The sequence below is a fragment of the Athene cunicularia genome (genome assembly GCF_003259725.1).
Source record: "Athene cunicularia isolate RWA chromosome 2 unlocalized genomic scaffold, athCun1 chr2_part2, whole genome shotgun sequence".
Lineage (NCBI taxonomy): Eukaryota > Metazoa > Chordata > Aves > Strigiformes > Strigidae > Athene > Athene cunicularia.
Window position 1 is genome coordinate 5,087,457 of NW_020799096.1, and position 10,023 is coordinate 5,097,479.

A 10,023-nucleotide genomic window follows, 5' to 3' on the forward strand; every position below is an offset into this window, starting at 1 on the left:
AAAAATAAATGTTATCACTGCATCAGCAGCTTCAGTGGAGCTTTCTAAAGTTGCTGATTAAGATGGTAAACTTTGTCTTGACAAAGATGAAAGTGCTTCCATGAATGTGACCTCCACTGGCACTGATATCTGACAAGTCAACCAGCAAATACGTCCAGTTTGAACTATCCTGGCCTTCCCACTGGAGCTGCTGCCTTCAGACCACAGATTGAGGCATAGTGGCCAATGTGAGAACGCTTGCCCTGATGCTTGTTTCACATTTAATCTAAAAACAATATCAAGGAACAAAATTTTAAACAGACTTTCTTCACATCATTTAAACCAGGCAGCAAGACAGTATGGCATTAATTTCAGTCCTTTAAAGACTCTGAGGAGATGATGCTCTCTACTGAAACTATAGGAAACTGACAGATGAAAATATGTGATTTTAATAGGAAATCTTAGGCAAAAGAACATGTCTTGCATTGTCACTTACTGTCACTGAGCAATAACAATCAATGCATTGCAAGACTAGATCTGCAAAACATTTGCCACATACATGACAATAGACTATACTTCCCAATCAGCCCGCACATGCTCCCCAATTAAAAATGTGCAGTCATACCTTCTCAGGTGGAGACGAAAACACTGCAGAACACACACGTTACTGTGTGCAAATATGCATGTTGATCTGGCACAGGAGCTGTATGAGACAGATGTGAAATTTATACTTTTTAATAAAATTTTCATATAACACATTCTCTCAGTAATACAGTCAGTGTCATACTGATAAAACATGGACAAGCACATTTTCTCCATGTATCTGTGATCCAAGCAACATGCTTCTCTAACCTTGATACAAGGCATTTTGCTATTGACACTTTGTCAAGTATGTGCAAACACTACACCTCTTACCACACACTTTACAACAAAAACTGTTTCCTTGGACTATACACGTATAAAAATAGACCTGGGTGCACACTCAGATACACTGTCAAACTGACATCAAATATGCACATTCTTTTCAGATAGACACTCTTGTGGAAAGTCCCCTGTCTGGATGAATCCAGAAATATGGATAAGTGACCAAATGTGTGGCAGCAGGCCGGCTCAGGGGCAGCAGGTTAGACATGTTCCCATAACCAGGATGCTCAGGTGCTTGTGCACTCAGTGGTTGGACACACAGCATCCACGATGAGCAGGCCGTCACACAACAGCTTGGGTGCCTGCTCACCCCTGAGATGGGGACCCTCCCGGGAGCAGATGGGGGCTCACTCTGGAGCAAGATGGAGGCCCGTCCAGGAGAAGATGGGCCCACTCTGGGGCAGATGGAGGCCCATCCAGGAGAAGATGGGCCCACCCTGGGGCAGATGGAGGCCTGTCCAGGAGAAGATGGGCCCACCCTGGGGCAGATGGCCCACCCACACCCACAGACACACCTTTCCCTTGCCCTGGACCAGCTGCTCACCAGGGGACAACCCACAGCTACCCGCCTGCCACCCCCCCAACAGCTGTAACTGCATCCCCAGGCCGTTACCCTGCCCCAGCCTCCTTCACTGCTCAGTCTCCAAGGGTGGTTTTTCCCCCACACCCTCTTTTGCCAGTCTGGGGCTGACATGGCACCGGGGAGCTGATTCAGGTTTGCAGGGAGGGGAATGGGGAGGGAGTTAGGGAGAGGAGGGGTTGGAAGAAGTGGTGCCATTTCTTGTGCTCTTTCTCCTCAGTTTCTCTCCCCCTAGGCAGAATCCAACCTTAGCCTTTAAAATGTGGGAAAACTAGTCATGGAACCTAATTAGCAAGCCACCTTCACTCTCTCTTACTTGCAAATTGTGAGATGATGGGGATGAAAAGAAGCAATTTTTTGTGGAATTCACAGTGACCTAGGGAGGATCCTGAAAGACAAATAGTGATGACTGCTCATGCTCATGCTCACCTGCTATGACTGCAGCTCTGTGACCACACTGGTTCAGAACAGAGTATCTTTTTTCAGATGTAAGCTTGCCCCCAAATTTCACAGAAGATTAAAGATGAAGTTCTTTTATACAGATAGAAAGTATGACTGGTCCAGAGCACAGTGTGGCCATTTTCCCATATAGATAAACTATTAAAGGCATCCCAGCTAGTGGGAATTTCTTTGTAGAGGTATAGGTTTAAGAATGAATCTCAAATCAAGTATAGGTGTCTCTATAATATTCACATTTTACATATGTGTGTTGGTCCTGGTTTATAAATTGCCTGTGCTTCCAACGTACTTCTGAACCCCTGCCCAGGCATACTAAACGCTGTTATATGTATCTACTGCATGTTTCTAGTTTAAGTGACTTTCTTGTCTCTTTTCTTAGGCTTTCTGGGGCTATTCACCAAAGCATGCAAAGCCCCTATGGAAGAGTTAATTTTATTTCCTGAAAATAATATGAAGAAAAAGCAGTGTAACAGCACTCAAAGGAGCTAGAATAGATGTTGTTTCTCACTGTTAAATCATCTCAAGTTGATGGATGTTCATTCTGCAGCAGTGTGAATGAGGCAACATTTCCACAGAGCTGCAGAAGTTTTCAATGCTGAGACTGTGCTATGCCCTAACATCTTGGATTAGATCGATGAGGTGGCAAGACAGACTTTGCATTCAGATCAGAAATAATGCAGTTATATAGCCAGCACTAAATCACTCCCTACTTTTTTTTTTTACTGGAAAACTCTAGCTTTGGAATTAGTACAAACTCTGCACTGGCCTGCTGGGAAGTGGGGGAGTGCCCCTGAATAATCTTTTTTTTCCTGCATGAAGTAAGAAAAAAACTTTCAAAACCTTAACAGGCTTACAAAACTAGAAAGAACGACAAAAGATGAGATATTTAACCCACCCGCCATGTGGACGTTGAAGCCCCAAAACACAGGCTATGCTTTTGGGGTTTCCTTCCCAAACTGCTAACTTCTTTATCCAGACCACTTTCTTCATGAATACCCACTTTTTTATATATTAGGGGAAAAAAAAAAAAAAAAAGCCTTGACAAGTAACACTAGAATGAAGTAATGATCATGTGCCTAATGTTAAAAGGCTGACACAGCCTCTTTAATCGCTTTGCTAGAATGAACTATATGTATGTTTTGGATATCACAAAATATTTAATGCAAAGGGATCTCACTCATAAATTTGGTATTCTAAAATATTTGCCTTAAAATAAGAGGTTGATTTTCACTGCACCCATCCCCATCTACACATTTGCAAAATTTAGAATCAAGTAGTGAATGAGGATTGGAATAATGTCATCTGTTTGCTAACCAGCTTCTCAACCTCCTCTTCTTGGGTCTTATGCTGTGCCTCCCTTTTTTTTTTTTTTTTTTTTTTTTTCTGATCATCAACATTTCAATGAGGAATTAGGTCTGTATGTTACTGTCTAGTAATTGTTGGGTAAAGGTTTATACCTGATTGGGGGTGGGGTAGGAAGGAGGGGAAATTAAATGGTAAGGCCTAAGGAAAAATATTTTCTTCAGCATTTTACCTTTAACCTCTTCTTTTTTATACTATTGTACACATTGTACTCATGTGTATTTATTTGGGGAATAACAGTCAATGACTGTTTCTTCTCTTGGTCCCTGGGATGATGTTTGAAACATCATATATACAGACACATGAAAGCAAGACCTTGATTGGAGACTACCTGTTTTCCATGTCACTTTTTTCCCCAAAACAAATGACTTCCTTCTGTCAGAGTGTTTTAGCTGCCAACTTAGCCAGTTTCAGTGCAGCTTGTTTATTTTATATGATGTTCTTCAATAGTAAACACTATCAAAAACCTCTGCAAGTCTGCACTTTCAGTGGAACAAGTATAATAAAAAGAGGCTTCTTTAGGTTAGAGTATATAGTTTGGTAAAATTCTTAATTAATTTAATGATTACTTACTTAGCTTAACCAGACCAGAATTTCTGGTGGTCATTACAAAAGGCATGAGGCAAAAGGGGTTAGGACTTTACTGTCTTTTTTTCCCGAATCTAAATGATTTTGTACATATACTGAAAATATGCAACGGATAAACCAAAATGGGTTCATGATGAATGACAGTGTAATTTTTCTGAGTAAATTTAAAACTATTTCACTCAATTTTGTGCATACCACTTGATTTCAGCTTTGCTCTTTGTTATGAGTTGTTAATGCCCGGGGTGACTTAGTTCCAAATTACTAACATTCTTTTACAAAGTAAAGAAAAACAGTTGTAGACATTGCTGGGAGTTGTAACCCTTGAGACAGTACTAGAGGTTTCTTTTTCCTGCAAGTCAGACTTCTCATGTGCTCTAGTACATGCCAGTACCTATGTAACTGTGATGACTACCTGCTAGTGAATACACTGGAGACCTTAATCACCCTGATTTATAATCTCTTGTGATCCCTTCTGTAGCTGTATAGTCCACATGCATGTCAGTGCTGCAGTTATTCAATCTGTGTGTTTTGCTTGCTAAATTTCTTGGATATGTCCTGGTGTTCCTCCTGTCTCTCTGCCTGGATTCACTCTAGGATTGCTCATGACGAGAGAATGTCTGCCCTTCCCAGCTCTTATGCACAACTGTTACTGTTCTTACCCTGTAGCAGTCTGTAACTTGAAAGCTCTGTATGTATGTACTGGCTTTCTCTGTGTCAGCCATAGGTAGACTGTAGATCTGACAGCAGTGAAAGAGCTTTCTGATTTTTTGCATCTCTCTGAAAAACAGAAAGAAAGTGTGTGAAATAGTGGACAATTTCATTTCTTGAAAATAAAACCAGCTGTTATGGTTCAGAAAGTTGCAAACCTGAACAATGTGATGCTTGCTGCTGCAAGTGCAGATTTCCATTACACAGACTGCTACTCGTGCAATAGTTCTGTGTGTTAGAACATAAAATAAATTAACAATCTAAGAAATTTTCTGTAAGGACTTACTGTGATACACCAGAATGTGTGCTCTCAAGGTGAGAGACCAGATGACTCCAAAATCAGGCAGTTAGCCTCTAAAGTGGTAGTACAAGACTACTACATGTTACAATTGTGGAGGTTTGAAGAGTAATTAATACTAGTTTTGCCCATAAATGGTAACTAACACAATGGAATTGACAGCTTGCTTTCAGAGAATGACCTCGCTCTGTTGATGTACATCCCCCTAATTTTCCCTGAAGACAACATGAATGATAAGCCTAAAGGATGTTACTAATACATAAACTTTTGCACACTTTGTACCACAGAAGAAAGGTTTGTGAATGCTAGTGTGGAACATGTAGAAAATGTGAAGATGAAAAGGAACTGAAAGAATGCAAGTTCTGTAAGACTTGATAAATATGGACATTAATCCTTCTAAGTAATGTGGCTTTCACCACTGGGACTTGGTGCCCTAGAGCAAGAATAATAAAGCATTTTTTATTCTACCTTACCCTAGAAACTCAAAATGATGTGAATGACAGCATGGTTAATAGTTGTGGATGTAGTACACATGACTATTTTTTTTAATTTCTGCTTTTGTTAAAGTTTTATTTATGTTTGGTAATTTGTATATAAATATTTCTATGTATTTGTCACTATGCCTTGTCCGTGTGTTGGTTTGTATTGCCTTGTCTGTATATTGATTTGTCTCTTGGGTGTGTGAAACATATTCAACATCTTACATACTGATTTATAGAATACTAGAGTGTCATGTTGCATTCATCCATTGTAGCTGTATTATGTGCCCACCCATGAACAAGAAATAATAAGTGTTCAGCTTAACAGCTCAAATAGTCCTCATCAAAGCTTAACAGCTCAAAGAAACTGTTAACTGTGATCTGGATCATACCTAGGCCAGCTGAAAACAGAGTGGTAGTTTGCTCTCTGACAGTCTCAAATACAGTGATTGGCCAGATCCATGTGCAGTTTTCCATTAGTCATGTCTCCTGGTTAGGACTTTACTAAAAGAAAGATAAAGAAGACTGGTCTTTGCAACGGGATCTGCAAGGCATAGGAAAAAGATACATTGACTTGAAGCAGCTTCCTGTATTTCAGAACAAATCCCGTGATATCAAGTACCAAAGATAGATTGTAACTGATGTTCACGCAAGTATTTTAAATCAAAGTTAACTGGTAAAGATACAGAGGTGATTTCTGGTTTATCAAATCTAAAGATCTTCAGAGCCTAGTTTAAATACCTCCAGAATAGTTAACACACTGCAATGAACTCAGACGTCTCTATATGTTAAGGAACTCCAACTTGTAAACCTTGTTCTGTATTCCTGTCTTGACTGGGAGATCTTCATCTGCAGACGCAATCTATACAGGTATAGCTGAGAAGTTTTAGAATATTCATGGTAGTAAATCCCAGCAGGGCAGAAAAAATAGGGGATTAGACAATTGCATCATCATGATACATTGTGAAGACCAAAATATGCATGAGGAAAGATTTAGAGTTTTAGAGAAAGCCAGATCTGAAAATATGGAAAATTGCATGAATACTTGAACTGTGATGTATTCCAAGCAGAATATGCTGCTACATTCCAGTCATGGGACAGGCTAGTATCTGCACAGCTGTCGTGTAGAAAATTTTGTAGTATATGAAGCACTGTTCCTTGCTAAAATAGGAATGGAGATTAGGCAGTATGGTAAAATAGCCACTAAAAACTTTGCCAGGGGCTAATTTGGATACATTTTTATGGCCATAATGAATAAAATAGTCAAGCAGTGGGAGCACAATTTAGCTTCTCTAAGAGATTGCTTTGGTTTTATATTTTAATTCCCTCCTTATTGGCACTATGTGGTCATTTAAAAGAAAAAGTAAGATAGTGGGTAGTTTATAAATAGGAAAGTACACAAGACAGAGACAGTTGAACAGATCACACTGAAAATAGTATTTTGTTAACTTGTTCTGACTCTAAATAATGTGACAAAGGAGTTGAAACTTTTTTCAAGCTGTATTTATTCAGGCTTACACAGGAAAAAATTATGCTGAGTTATTCTTTATTGACTCTTTCAGACTCTGATCCAATTCATGTAAGTAAAAAAGACTAAATATTTCTAAACGATTTGACATATATCTGTTCTAAGATCATAAAATCATTAAGAACAGAAAACAGGTCTTGAGACAAAGTCTACAGTCATAACAACATTTAGCCAACCATAACTTTCAAAAATACAACCTAGTCCTTAGAAGTCTGCTGGTTAGACTAATGCCAGTATCACATTCAGAAACATTTTAAATGGTAGTTTCTGTTTCAGATGTCACTTTAACATCCCAGGTTTTACAACGGTTCAATTTATTTAATGGATGCCAAGTCCTTTCTCGTACGCAGCATGTACCTGTATATAGAAGTACTGCACAGGCCAGCAGTTGACAAACTTTCAGCTTGCATAGTCCATGTTTTCACTACAGACTTTAAGGGCTAAATGCCATATTCCTTCCTAGTATGACAGAAGCATGAGATAAACCACAAGTGATCATCTCTGTCATATGTTCCAGCGGATGGGAAAAGGAAATCTGGGGTTTGATCATGTAGTGGGTGATCATATGTCAAACAGGGTGGTCACTGGGAGAGAAATAGCCACTTGTTAGCAGAAAGAGGAAGTTTTTATATGGCTGTGGATGTATTTTTATCTATAGATGAAGGGTCCGGCTGGAAAAGGGTGATACAGTGCAAGCCCATGGCTGGGTGACTCATCCTATTTGTGAGCTGCAGCCTGGTTTTCTCCCAGGGCTTCCAATGTAGCATGTGCTAGAGGATCAGAAATCACCCCTGAGTCATCTCAAAACTAGATTTGCCTCTGCTGTTGTGGTTTCCTTCCTGTGCTCTAGTTGTACACAGTGCATGCATACCCTTCAAGTACATAGGATGTGCTCTGGGTTGTAAGGACCACTACTGCACACAGCTGAAGTGCCAAGCACCCACCCACAGGGGCGGGAGGGGTAACACACTTGTTTCCCCAGTACTGGTCTTGAACAGAGATACAGACAGGAAACATGTATATATGCATTCGTAAATACGCTATAAACGCAGTATGTGAAAATGCACACAGAGAATCCTTGTTCACAGATTGCTAACAGCTATGCCATCCCATATGCTGTTCCTAGTACAGATGGTAATGTGGCCTAACAGTTTTTTACTGAAAAAAGATTTCATGATGGAAGATGGTCCAAGAGTGAAATAAAGTAACTGGAGATCCATTAGGGAACAAGGGATTTATATTTCAGATGTATTAGGGAAAGCTTATTTAAACTGCTTCTGGATATTTTTAGCATTGTAGTTTCTATTTATCAGTCCTCTTTTTCTTCTTTTTTTTTTATAACAAAGTCAGCTGCTGATCCCAGTGAATTATCTTCACTGTTCAAATTTGATGAACTTCAAGACCAAAGCTGATGAATTTGAATCTGAAGCCCAACTGAAAGTTTATAATATTTTATCTTTTAATATACATTTTAGTTCTAGAGTTCCATGTGTTACTGATAACACATGGAACTGATACATATATCTATATATCAGTATATGCTGATAGAAATGCAATGATATGGTCATCACATCTAACTGGGAGAGTTCTTTCTGATAATTTCTTTTAAATTATTCCCTCTCCTATGTGTACAAAATATCATGCTGCAGGTAGCTGTTTCATCCTTAAATGAAAGAGGTTCTAGCTTTATTCAAATGATGAAACAGGCTATAAAAATGGTAATTCTCTTAAAAATAAGTAAGCAATCTTCCAGGTATTCCCAAGATGACATTTATTTTCAGCTTTTTGTTCTGTAAAACAGTACACCTGTCTAAATATAATGTAAGTACTTGTTAAACGGAACAAGCTTATTTGTTTTATACAAGTATCTATAAATCTAGTTTTACATTCAACTTTGAGCACATACAAGTTTTAAAATCTGATTGCACACATTTTTAACCTAAATTTGTTCAATGTTCTCAATTATTTCCAACTATTCGCTTAATATATCTCATAACTACTTTGTAAGTTTTCATTAACACAAGCTCAAAACTTCAACTTTTCCATATGAATCTACTGCTAATTTCCACCACTTTGCCCAAAGTTTCAGTACCTGAAACACACAGAGAAGCAGAAAGGTACTTCAGGTACAGATGGCAGGAATGCTTTTGTCTCGTATAAAAATTCTGATAGTGATTCCTTTTTAATGCAAGTCAAGTGGTGTATATAGCGCAATAGACCCATCAACATACATAGAATTTTAAGTAACACACTTCCTGGATCCATACCAGTCTTTCCTCTGTGTGTCAAACTCATTTATAATTTCCAGTTTTAAATAAAAATTGTTCCAGGCTTAAATAAAAATTACAAAATAGTAATGATATATAACTTCATCTACAGGCCTAGCGTCCTGTCACATCACTCAGCTTCACCTGTTTTGCTTCACTTGTATGAACCACATCAGACAGGAGTGGTGGCAGTGACCCGATGAATTCAATACACCTTAATCTTGGAAGGTTGCTCGAAAAAGAATATTTGATATTAAAACCAGCTGTTTGAAGAAGAATCTGAATTGCAGAAACTTCTCTTTGTTGAAGGTAACTTGATCATGTTGCTAAACTGAAATGTTCTATACAAGTTTTAAAACATTTTGCCTGCATGTGTGAAGGAAACCTGGCAGTAAAACACAGCCATAGCAGCAAGTTACAGTCATACGAAGTAAAAACACAGAGATGTCAGCTCAAGCCAAGGGAAAGCTCTCAGATTTTCTTGTTTTCCTTATAATATCTGTCCAGCATCAGTTCTGTATCATCACACTTTGCATATTTGCTATTAAATTGAACTGCATGCACAATTATTCCCTGGCGTTGGGCTTTCTCAGTAAATCTGCAAACTTTCAGAATCTGTAAATTTGATGAATGGTCTCGGGAAAGTATTTATGCCTGATAGCCAGTGCTTTCCCTAAACATCTCCTGCATGTGGTGTCAAAGTTGGTTGGTGCTAGGAACCACTACTACTATGGACATGGCTGTGCTCGGTTTTTACATGATATCCAGCGATTGTTTCAGCAAGCCTCAGTCCATGCTCTCGGTTCTACCAGGCATACTAATGGTGTACTATAAAACACCCATTCCTTTTA